This window comes from Leptodactylus fuscus, chromosome 7, assembly GCF_031893055.1.
Source record: "Leptodactylus fuscus isolate aLepFus1 chromosome 7, aLepFus1.hap2, whole genome shotgun sequence".
Taxonomy (NCBI): Eukaryota; Metazoa; Chordata; class Amphibia; order Anura; family Leptodactylidae; genus Leptodactylus; species Leptodactylus fuscus.
In genome coordinates this window covers 148,854,579-148,867,950 of record NC_134271.1, presented here as the reverse complement: position 1 = coordinate 148,867,950, position 13,372 = coordinate 148,854,579, and the positions used below count along the sequence as shown (strand labels likewise).

The 13,372-nt window shown below is 40.9% G+C and overlaps 1 protein-coding gene across 1 annotated transcript in view; it reads right to left on the bottom strand.

Annotated features, from left to right (window-relative positions):
* The window catches only part of PEA15 (proliferation and apoptosis adaptor protein 15), a 71,893-nt gene extending 65,369 nt beyond the window's left edge, over positions 1 to 6,524 (bottom strand). Inside the window, exon 1 of the mRNA XM_075283264.1 lies at positions 6,197 to 6,524. The gene's annotated coding sequence lies outside the window, so the exon portion shown is untranslated. The remainder of the gene's footprint in view (positions 1 to 6,196) is intronic.
* Positions 6,525 to 13,372: the final 6,848 nt, after the last annotated feature.

Genomic DNA, 13,372 nt, shown 5'->3' with positions numbered 1-13,372 from the left:
GGTATAATGTAAGGATTCGGCTGTGATATACCTCATATATAGGTCAGGAGTTGTTACTCAGCTTTGTGATTAATTAACCAAGTTCTTAAGGGTACAGTACCCTGAAAATAGGTCACGGCCGACTGCACCCCCCTCCTTTCCTCCCTAACTAACTTGTTTCTTCCTGTGCTGAAATCCTAAATTCTTGTGCCTCACAGTGTGACAATCAGTCTCGCTTCCTGCCGGCTGTGTAATACCAGCGTTATCTCTACATGGCTGGCCTGCTAATGTTACACTGAAGGAAGCTGGATGCCTTTAATTCATTCAGTCTCAATGCCTTGTTTAACACTCTCAGTCCCGGCCCAGCTGCAGCTGCCTCATGGAGAAAACACAAGCTGCGTCTGTCACATGCATCAGGGTTTTAAGGTCCCCAAAGGAGAGAGAACTTGTGAGATCAATCTGGGAAAATGAATTATGATGGAATGTTCTATTAATGTCGCTAATGTACAAAAATATCCTCACAGTGCGATGTTAATCTGGCAGGATACTGAGTGCGGCCCAAGGGGAGGCAGATCTCTAAATATTACATTAATTCTGCAGCAGTATTATTCTGCACTAACAAGGGGCGGGGCAGGAGAGGTATTATTTACAATAAGCAGGGGCGGGGCTGGAGAAGTATTCTGTCATAAGCAGGGGTGGGGCTGGAGAAGTATTATTTACAATAAGCAGGGGTGGGGCTGAAGAAGTATTATTCTGTAATAAGCAGGGGCAGGGCTGGAGAAGTACTATTCTGTAATAAGCAGGGGTGGGTCTGGAGAAGTATTATTCTGTAATATGCAGGGGCAGGGCTGGAGAAGTATTATTCTGTAATAGGAAGGGGTGGGGCTGGAGAAGTATTATTCTGTAATAAGCAGGGGTGGGGCTGGAGAAGTATTATTCTGTAATAAGCACAGGTGGGGCTGGAGTAGTATAATTCACAATAACCAGGGGCTGGGCTGAAGAAATAGTATTCTGTAATAAGCAGGGGCGGGGCTAGAGAAATATTATTCTTTAATAAGCAAGGACAGGACTGGAGAAGTATTATTCTGTAATAAGTAGGGGTGGGTCTGGAGAAGTATTCTGTGATAAACAGGGGCAAGGGTAGAGAAGAATTATTCTGTAATAAGCAGGGATGAGACTGAAAAAGTATTATTCTGTAATAAGTAGTGGTGGGGCTGGAGAAGTATTCTGTAATATGCAGGGGCTTATATGGTGAAGTATTCTGTAATAAGCAGGAACAAGGGTGGAGATGCATTATTCTGTAATAAGCAGGGGCAGGGCTGGAGAAGTATTATTATTTGATAAACAGGGGCAGGGTTGGAGAAGTATTATTCTGTAATAAGCAGGAGCAGGGCTGAAGAAGTATTATTCTGCAATAAGCAGGGGTGGGGCTGGATAAGTATCATGTCACAAAGCAGTGGTGGGCTGGAGAAGTATTATTCTGTAATAAGCAGGGGTGGGGCTGGAGAAGTATTATTCTATAATAAGCAGGGGCGAGGCTGGAGAAGTATTATTCTGTAATAAGCAGGGGCAGGGCTGGAGAAGTATTATTTTGTAATAAGCAGGGGTGTGGCTGGAGAAGTATTATTCTATAATAAGCAGGGGCGAGGCTGGAGAAGTATTATTCTGTAATAAGCAGGGGCAGGGCTGGAGAAGTATTATTCTGTAATAAGCAGGGGTGGGGCTGGAGAAGTATTATTCTGTAATAAGCCGGGGCAGGGCTGAAGAAGTATTATTCTGCAATAAGCAGGGGTGGGGCTGGATAAGTATCCTGTCACAAAGCAGTGGTGGGCTGGAGAAGTATTATTCTGTAATAAGCAGGGGTGGGGCTGGAGAATTATTATTCTGTAATAAGCAGGGGTGGGGCTGGAGAATTATTATTCTGTAATAAGCAGGGGTGGGGCTGGATAAGTATCCTGTTACAAAGCAGTGGTGGGCTGGAGAAGTATTATTCTGTAATAAGCTGGGGCGGGGCTGGAGAAGTATTATTCTGTAATAAGCAGGGGAATGGATGGAAAGTATTCTGTAATAAGCAGGGGAATGGATGGAAAGTATTCTGTAATAAGCAGGGATGGTGATGGAGAAGTGTTATTTTGCAATAAGCCGGGGCAGGGCTCGGACTTAAAAGGAATTAAGCATTAAAAATTGCCAATTTTTTTAACCCAATCACTAAATGTTATTAACACAGCAGAAGATAAATTCAATGTACAGAAAATTGAATAAAAAAAAAATACTATCTGAAAAAAAAATGATTAGAGAAAAAAATCTCAATCAATAGACACACTGTAATGCTTCATTCACTCCTGTGGGGGAGCTGTAGGTAAGTTGAACACCTGCTGCTGCTTCCTAAACCAGAGCTGATCGTGATTATACACAGTGATCAGCTTCTGATATAAAGGAATTGTTGGAAGTGGACAGTGATGGAGAGCCCTTATTAAATCATTATGAGTTCCCGCTCTTCTGGAACTCTGGGCACCGTCTTCCTCTCAGAGGAAACAGATGTTATGAGAGAAGTTGAAACACATGTGTAGCTGAAGGACCTCAGCCGCTACTCCCTCTGGGGGTCCTCTGAGCTGCCCTATAAAGGACGTTCACATCACAGCTCTATGGGAATGATATATGATAGAGAATATTGTGCCCTGACACTGTTAGTGAAGACACTGAGGCTGGCACTGGTTATGGGGCACTTTAGCACTGTTAGTGAAGGCACTGAGGCTGGCACTGTTTATGAGGACAATTTACCACTGTTAGTGAAGGCACTGAGGCTGGCACTGTTTATGGGGTACTTTAGCACTGTTAGTAAAGGCACTGAGGCTGGCACTGTTTATGGGGCACTTTAGCACTGTCAGTGAAGGCACTGAGGCTGGCACTGTTTATGAGGACACTTTCCCACTGTTAGTGAAGGCACTGAGGCTGGCACTGTTTATGGGGCACTTTAGCAATCATAGTGAAGGCACTAAGGCTGGCACTGTTTATGGGGGACTTTAGCACTCTTAGTGAAGGCACTAAGGCTGCCACTGTTTATGGGGCAGTTTAGCACTGTTTCTGAAGGCACTGAGGCTGGCACTGTTTATGGGGCACTTTAGCACTCTTAGTGAAGGCACTACGGCTGGCACTGTTTATGGGGCAGTTTAGCACTGTTACTGAAGGCACTGAAGCTGGCACTGTTTATGGGGCACTTTAGCACTGTTATTGAAGGCACTGAGGCTGGCACTGTTTATGGGGCACTTTAGCACTCTTAGTGAAGGCACTAAGGCTAGCACTGTTTATGGGGCACTTTAGCACTCTTAGTGAAGGCACTAAGGCTGGCACTGTTTATGGGGCACTTTAGCACTCTTAGTGAAGGCACTGAGGCTGGCACTGTTTATGGGGCACTTTAGCACTCTTAGTGAAGGCACTAAGGCTGGCACTGTTTATGAGGACACTTTACCACTGTTAGTTAAGGCACTGAGGCTGCCACTGTTTATGAGGACACTTTGGCACTATTAGTGAAGAGCCTTCGGATGGGGTATTCTGTTTGGCACACTAAATAATGACACTTTTTATGACATTGATTATGAGGGCACTTTGGCACTGTCACTAGAGGCACTACTTATGAGGGCACTATGGCTGACCCTGTTTATGAAGGTACTTTGGAACTATTAGTGAAGACCCAGTTTCTGGAACTGTTTATGGGGGGCTATGGCACTGTTAGTGACTGATTTGTGTCTGGTACTTCCCATGGGGTATTTTGGCTTGCACCGCTTCCATGCAGTTAATGAGAATAAGCAATCACTGGCCGCCACAGGCAAGATGCAACTTTTTCCATGAGCCCAATCCAGTGGCGTAGTCTAACTGTTGATGGCACAATGTTGGCAGGTAACGTTGGTACCTACTGACCATCCTGCGATATCTATGAGATGGCCACTGAATGTCAGATAGACGATACCAGCTGACTACTGCCTCATGTCTACGGCCCCCTATGGATGTGCTAGCAAACAGGAAATAGCAATAAGCCTAGTGACAGAACTAGTTTAGGTTTGGCTTCCTAAATCAATGCCCCCACTTATGGTCACATGTCGGCCCTCATGAGTTGGAATTCTTAACCCTTTCCTGTCCTGACTTTATGTTAAATAGTATATACTATCTAGACTAGTGTGCCATTGTTATCCTAACTACACCCTTGATACCTTGTCCTATAGTGTCAGCCGTGATCCATAGTCCCACTGGGAATGTAAAGTCATCAACTGGACACCTGGACCTTGACTGGTCTACCACCACCTATAAGCTGGCTATCTTAGTTACTTGGTCATTGCTTCTCTATATAAGTAAGGTTCCTCTATCAGGTCTCTATAGATGACTGCACAGTATTCTGCAGCTTCCCCTTTAAGTGTGTTACGTACTGTACATATTTTACAGCTGGATCATGCACGCTGCGTGCCATTACCCTGTCTAATATTTATGAGTAACGCATTTTACATCTGCCGTGTTGCCGGGTTATTTATTTGATGTTGCATGGAAGGATCAGCCTCTTGTGTACGAGCGTGACTTTGCTAGATGAGACCGAGTATGCTGGAATACACCGGAGAGTCTATTGTATTGCATGTTCAATGCTTATAGGAAGTGGGTTTGTCAGGCTGCTCTGTGCTGTCTCTCCCTATCCCACGCCCAAACTTCCGAATGTGACTTGTGCATTGATTCCTCAGGACACTAAAGCATGTAGCGGGAGGCTGCTGAAGACCAATATCGAGACAGGGAGGAAATGGGTGGAAGCATGTTAGCTCGATACTTAATAACACCCCAAACTACTTCCTAATCTAATATAGTATCAGTCCTAGTTGGCTTGAAGGTCATTCATATATCGGTGTTAAATTCAGCAGAAACGTCATCAATACATCAGTATCGGAAACGTCATCTATATATTGGTATCAGATCCCATATATCATAGTAACATAGTAATATACTGTAGTCGATAAGGTGGGATGAAGAAGACACATGTCCGTGAAGTCCAAACTACAAGCAGTACCTATCAGTATCGGACTCAACAAAACTGACATCTATATGTTGGTATCGGACCCAACAGAAATGTAATATATCAGTATCAGACCCAACAGAATTGTCATCAATATATCATAGTAACATAACATACTGTAGTAGATAAGGTTGGATGAAGACACATGTCCATCAGGTCCAACCTATAAGTAGTATCTATTAGTACCTCACCCAACAGAAATGTCATCTACTGTACATATCGGTATCAGACTCAACCGAAATGTCACCTACTGTACATATTGGTGTGAAAAGCAACATAAATGTCATCTACTGTACATATCGGTATCAAACACAACGCAAATGTCATCTACTGTACTTATCGGACTCAATGGAAATATCATCTACTGTACATATTGATGTCAAACTCAACAGAAATATCATCTACTGTACACATCGGTATCAGACCCAACAGAAACATCATTGGCATCAAACCCATTTGAAACGTCATTGATATATTGGTGTCAAACCCAACACAAACGCGATCTATATCAGTGTCAGACCCAAAAGAAACATCAAGAATCATCAATCAATGGTATCAGACTCAACAGAAAAGTCATCAATATATCAGTATCAAACCCAATAGAAATGCCATTGATATATCAGTATCAGACAGAAACGTCATCAGTCTATTGGTATTCGACCCAGTAGAAACATCATTGATATATATCAGTATACAGAAGACAATAAGTAACATCAACCTCTTCTCCTAAATTATTGACCTACAAAGTCTACCAGATGCCTTCAAAAAAGTTCCCTCATCCCAAAGCATCTCTAAGAGATCTCACAAGAGTTCTTTCCATCCCCTTTCCAATCATCCACACCCGGGGGGATGGCAGACCAGCCCCAAATTTCCAAGGCTTGTCAACTGTTTCATCAAAGACGTGGAAGTGTCTCCGAGGCAAAGTTGACTAACATGAGAAGACCTAGCTCCATCACCTAAAGTTCTGCTAAACTGATGACTAAACATGGGTTTCATATTAAGATACGACAAGTCTTAGAATGGGAAGCAGAGACGACGAAGCCGGTTTGTGCCAAAACTGTCCCCGTGCCACTCCCAACACACCCCTTTTGTGCCGCCATCCCTTGCCCCGGTTTCCTCCTTGCCTTAACCCCATCCAACAACCCACAAAACGTCCATCCGTCCTACCGTCTCCTTGTCGTCAAGCCGATAAAGTGATGTTGTGGTATGTCAGGGTGGTGATAACTTCTCCAGCCAAGACCAGGACCAAGTCCTCGGTGTACTTTAGGAGTCGATGGTTAGCTCTGCTGCTCGTCTGGTACACTGGCGTGTTCCTCGGTGGTTTTATGCCAGCCGGGGTGGATGTGGCTGAGCTGATAGATTCTCCTGCTGCTGCTACTGCTGTTGTCTGCAAAGAAATTCCCTTCCCCTACAGACAGAACTGATTTCAATGTGGTCTCACTCACTCCACCCTTTGTACTGAGTGATGTCACATTGTGCGTGTGGATGTGTGTGTGAGGGAGCGAGGGAAAGAGAGCGAGAGAGAGAGAGAGAAAGCTACAGATGTATTCCTAATAATGACTACACACCCATTGTATACAGGCAGCCGGCGAGGGGAAGTATGCAATTTTAGATGGTGGAGGGGGGTAGGATAGACTTAATTGCTGGAGAGAACGTTCACGCTGGGTTAATATCCTGTATTTTACATTGCTTATGTCTTCTATTGATAGGATGCTGAGTTGTGAAGTACCTGGTTATATTGTGTACTAGATTGCGGTGTATAATGTAAATGTATAGTGTAGATCGTGACTGAGAGGGTGCAACAAGAAACTTGCAATCTAATATGGTTATTTAGAGAGTTGCAACAGGCTAGTCCACGACCCTTGGCTCCTACAAGGTTGGGTAAAAATTACAATGTAACACTTGACTGTTTCTGTCACCCCCATAGACAAATCTGGGGGTAATGGGGGGACCTGGGTACCACATTCTAACAACTGGTGGGGACTGGTGCACTTTTGGATAGGTGAAATATATTTTTTTTTCTATAGGTTACATGCACACACACACATGCACATTTTTCATTGAGTGATCCATTCTCTATTTCTCATGAACGTGATGCAGATTTTTCACGTCAATTTATTTATTTTTGAAATTTATATTCTGAAATGTGCACCAAATTCTGTATGAAAATCTGCACCAAATTCTGTATGAAAATCTGCATCAAATTCTGAATGAAAATCCACCAAATTCTGTATGAAAATCTGCACCAAATTCTGTGTGAAAATCTGCACCAAATCCTGTTATGAAAATCTGCACCAAATCCTGTATGAAAATCTGCACCAAATTCTGTATGAAAATCTGCATGGAATTCTCTATAAAAATCTGCACCAAATTCTGTGTGAAAATCTGCACCAAATCCTGTATGAAAATCTGCACCAAATCCTGTATGAAAATCTGCACCAAATTCTGTATGAAAATCTGCATGGAATTCTCTATAAAAATCTGCACCCAATTCTGTATAAAAATCTGCACCCAATTCTGTATAAAAATCTGCACCAAATTCTGTATGAAAATCTGCACCAAATTCTGTATGAAAATCTGCACCAAATTCTATATGAAAATCTGCACCAAATTCTGTATGAAATTCTGCACCAAATTCTGTATGAAAATCTGCACCAAATTCTGTATAAAAATCTGCACCAAATTCTGTATGAAAATCTGCACCAAATGCTGTATGAAAATCTGCACTAAATTCTGTATGAAAATCTGCATCAAATTCTGTATGAAAATCTGCACCAAATTCTGTATAAAAATCTGCACCAAATTCTATATGAAAATCCACCAAATTCTGTATGAAAATCTGCACCAAATTCTGTATGGAAATCTGCATCAAATCCTATATGAAAATCTGCATGAAATTTTCTATAAAAATCTGCACCAAATTCTGTATAAAAATTTGCACCAAATTCTGTATGAAAATCTGCACCAAATTCTATATGAAAATCTGCACCAAATTCTGTATGAAAATCTGCACCAAATTCTATATGAAAATCTGCATCAAATTCTGTATGAAAATCTGCATGAAATTTTCTATAAAAATCTACACCAAATTCTGTATAAAAATTTGCACCAAATTCTGTATAAAAATCTGCACCAAATTCTGTATGAAAATCTGCACCAAATTCTGTATGAAAATCTGCACCAAATTCTATATGAAAATCTGCACTAAATTCTGTATGAAATTCTGCATCAAATTCTGTATGAAAATCTGCACCAAATTCTGTATAAAAATCTGCACCAAATTCTGTATGAAAATCTGCACCAAATTCTATATGAAAATCTGCACCAAATTCTGTATGAAAATCTGCACCAAATTCTGTATGAAAATCTGCACCAAATTCTGGATGAAATTCTGCATCAAATTCTGTATGAAAATCTGCACCAAATTCTGTATAAAAATCTGCACCAAATTCTGTATGAAAATCTGCACCAAATTCTATATGAAAATCTGCACCAAATTCTGTATGAAAATCTGCACCAAATTCTGTATGAAAATCTGCACCAAATCCTATATGAAAATCTGCATGAAATTTTCTATAAAAATCTGCACCAAATTCTGTATAAAAATTTGCACCAAATTCTGTATGAAAATCTGCACCAAATTCTGTATGAAAATCTGCACCAAATTCTGTATGAAAATCTGCACCAAATTCTATATGAAAATCTGCACCAAATTCTGTATGAAATTCTGCACCAAATTCTGTATGAAAATCTGCACCAAATTCTGTATAAAAATCTGAACCAAATTCTGTATGAAAATCTGCACCAAATGCTGTATGAAAATCTGCACTAAATTCTGTATGAAATTCTGCATCAAATTCTGTATGAAAATCTGCACCAAATTCTGTATAAAAATCTGCACCAAATTCTATATGAAAATCCACCAAATTCTGTATGAAAATCTGCACCAAATTCTGTATGGAAATCTGCACCAAATCCTATATGAAAATCTGCATGAAATTTTCTATAAAAATCTGCACCAAATTCTGTATAAAAATTTGCACCAAATTCTGTATGAAAATCTGCACCAAATTCTATATGAAAATCTGCACCAAATTCTGTATGAAAATCTGCACCAAATTCTATATGAAAATCTGCATCAAATTCTGTATGAAAATCTGCATGAAATTTTCTATAAAAATCTACACCAAAATCTGTATAAAAATTTGCACCAAATTCTGTATAAAAATCTGCACCAAATTCTGTATGAAAATCTGCACCAAATTCTGTATGAAAATCTGCACCAAATTCTATATGAAAATCTGCACTAAATTCTGTATGAAATTCTGCATCAAATTCTGTATGAAAATCTGCACCAAATTCTGTATAAAAATCTGCACCAAATTCTGTATGAAAATCTGCACCAAATTCTATATGAAAATCTGCACCAAATTCTGTATGAAAATCTGCACCAAATTCTGTATGAAAATCTGCACCAAATTCTGTATGAAATTCTGCATCAAATTCTGTATGAAAATCTGCACCAAATTCTGTATAAAAATCTGCACCAAATTCTGTATGAAAATCTGCACCAAATTCTATATGAAAATCTGCACCAAATTCTGTATGAAAATCTGCACCAAATTCTGTATGAAAATCTGCACCAAATCCTATATGAAAATCTGCATGAAATTTTCTATAAAAATCTGCACCAAATTCTGTATAAAAATTTGCACCAAATTCTGTATGAAAATCTGCACCAAATTCTATATGAAAATCTGCACCAAATTCTGTATGAAAATCTGCACCAAATTCTATATGAAAATCTGCATCAAATTCTGTATGAAAATCTGCATGAAATTTTCTATAAAAATCTACACCAAAATCTGTATAAAAATTTGCACCAAATTCTGTATAAAAATCTGCACCAAATTCTGTATGAAAATCTGCACCAAATTCTGTATGAAAATCTGCACCAAATTCTATATGAAAATCTGCACTAAATTCTGTATGAAATTCTGCATCAAATTCTGTATGAAAATCTGCACCAAATTCTGTATAAAAATCTGCACCAAATTCTGTATGAAATTCTGCATCAAATTCTGTATGAAAATCTGCACCAAATTCTGTATAAAAATCTGCACCAAATTCTGTATGAAAATCTGCACCAAATTCTATATGAAAATCTGCACCAAATTCTGTATGAAAATCTGCACCAAATTCTGTATGAAAATCTGCACCAAATCCTATATGAAAATCTGCATGAAATTTTCTATAAAAATCTGCACCAAATTCTGTATAAAAATTTGCACCAAATTCTGTATGAAAATCTGCACCAAATTCTATATGAAAATCTGCACCAAATTCTGTATGAAAATCTGCACCAAATTCTGTGCCGGATGGTGCTGATTTTCTGCATGGATTTCCATGTCAATTTTTCTTGTGCAAATTCTGAATTGTGCATGTACCTGAGGGTAAAAGACGTTTAGAGTCATGCAAGGAAAATCTGCTCAGAAATCCGTTCGGAAACGGTAATCGATTAGCATTAAAGTCAATGACAAATTCTATGTCGCATGCACATGATGCAGATTTCTTATGTCAATTTATTTATTCCAACATAGAATTTTTTTAAAACATGGCTTCAAAATTTGCACCGAAATCCACATGTACTTAATTGAAAGTCTACACAACAATCTGCACAGATTTTCTGCACGGATTTCCATGTGGATTTCGGTACAAATTTGTGCAGATTTACTGCCTAGATCCTCACTGCAAATCCACACCAGCACAACTAAAAACACTGAAATAACTTTACAGGCTGCGGATTTTAGCATTAAAGTCAATGAAAAATTCTAATTCATATGCCCATGATTTATTTCTGGATTGAAATGGACCCATTGGAGCAGTGGCGTAACTAGGAATGGTGGGGCCCCATAGCCAACTTTTGACATGGCCCTCCCCCCGACCAACACCCCCGACTGACCTACCGACCCCCCCTTCACTGCACTCACTATTATGCCCTGTAGTGGCCCCTGCAAACAGTATTATCCCCCATAGTGGCCCCTGCAAACAGTATTATGTCCCATAGTGGCCACTGCACACAGTGTTATGTCCCATAGTGGCCCCTGCACACAGTATTATGTCCCATAGTGGCCCCTGCACACAGTATTATGTCCCATAGTGGCTCCTGCACACAGTATTATACCACATAGTGGTCCCTGCACACAGTATTATGTCCCATAGTGGCCCCTGCACACAGTATTATACCCATAGTGGCCCCTGCACACAGTATTATGTCCCATAGTGGCCCCTGCACACAGTATTATCCCCCATAGTGGCCCCTGCACACAGTTTTATGCCCCGTAGTGGCCCCTGCACACAGTATTATGTCCCATAGTGGCCCTTGCACACAGTATTATGTGCCATAGTGGCCCTTGCACACAGTATTATGCCATTTTGGACCACCCACGGACAATTATTATACTCTGGGATCTTTTCAGACTCCAGAGTATAATAATTGGAGACCCAGAAGAGGATACAAACATAAAAAACACTGTTACTTACCTATCCTGGACTCTTTCGCAGTCCCTGCTGATGTCGGCTATCTTCAAAGATGGAAGAGACATCACTTGAGCCAGGGCTTGTGTCGCAAAACATGGAGCCAGGAGAGGTAAATAATAGTGTATTTTATATTCACCTCACCTCTCCTGAGCCTCCGATCATTATACTCTGGGGTCTGAAAAGAAGAAAGTATGATAGTATTTGTGGGGATCGCAGGCCCCGGCCTCACTTACCAATTCTGGCTCCGTAAAGGATCAGTAAGTAAATAGGGCCTGTTACCTGCTGGAGTTACTCCTGTAGGTAATGGCCAATTTAAAAAAAAAAGTAAATAAAAGGAGCAACACGGTGGCTCAGTGGTTAGCACTACAGTCCTGCAGAGCTTGAGCCCTGGCTTCGAATCCCACCAAGGACAACATCTGCAAGGTGCTTGTATGTTCTCCCTGTGTTTGCGTGGATTTCCTCCCACACTCCAAAGACATACTGATAGGAAAAAATGTAGATTGTACATTATAAACAAAAATAAAAATAAACAAAAACCTGTAGCGGCTGCCGCCAGACCCCCTGATGTCCTGGTCCCTGTGGCAGCTGCTACCCGGGTAGTCTGCATTGGAACAGATTTTATAATCCACAACATGTAAATTATTATTATTTTTTTCAGCGCAGAAAAAAAAGCTCCAAAATTCATCTGCAAGTAAGTGCGGTTTTCCACATGGATTTCATACATATGCATGCAGGTATCGGTGCAGACTTTCTACATGTATATCCTCATTGCGTGTACATACCTTTAGGACAAGTGCACACGACTAAGATTACAAGTAGATTTCAGTTTAGAAAATTTGCGCTATAATCCATTAACATTAAAATCAATGAAAATGTTATTTCTTGTGCAAGGAATTAGTCCTATTGGTGTGGATTTAACATTTTTTTTGCAGTTGCATTTTTTTTGGGGGGGGGGCTTCAAAAGCTACATGTGAAAATCTACACCAGTCTGTGTGGATTTCCGGTGCAGATTTCCATGTGTATACATGCAGATTTTGGGTTGGATTTTCTCCATATAAATCCTAATCTGGTGCTTGTACCCTTTAAAGGGGTTGTCCCATTATGGACACTTATCTCCTGCTGGGTCCCCCCACTGATCAGGATTACGAGGGACCAAAAGTCCCCCTTAAAGGGATCTTATCATTAAAACTCAATTTTTTCTGCCTACCACGTAGGAATAGCCTTAACAAAGGCTATTCTTCTCCTACATTTAGATGTCTTCTCCGCGCCGCCATTCGGTATATAATCCGGTTTTCATCTGTATGCAAATGAGTTCTCTTGCAGCACTGGGGGCGGGCCCCAGCTCTCAAACAGGACTGGGGGCGTCCCCAATGCTACGAGAGAATTCTCCAGCACCGCCTCCATCTTCTTCAGGAATGGGTCTTCTTCGCATCTTCTTCCGGCAGTGGCTTCAAACTTCTAGGCCTTGAGCAGCCGACTGCGCATGCCTGCCGGCCACAAGTAAATGGCCGCTTACAATATCGTGTAAGCGGGCATTTTCTTGTGGCGGGCTGGCATGTGCAGTCGGCCTTGCCCTAATCCCGAGGCCTAGAAGTTTGAAGCCAAGCCCCGGAAGAAGACAGAGCAGAGTGCAGAGAGGCCGTTCCTGAAGAAGATGGAGAGTTCTCTTGCAGCATTGGGGACGCCCCCAGTGCTGTGAAAGAACTCATTTACATACTACCGAAAACCGGATTATATACCGAACGGCGGCACGGAGAAGACATCTAAAGTTAGAAGAAGAATAGACTTTCTTAAGGCTATTCC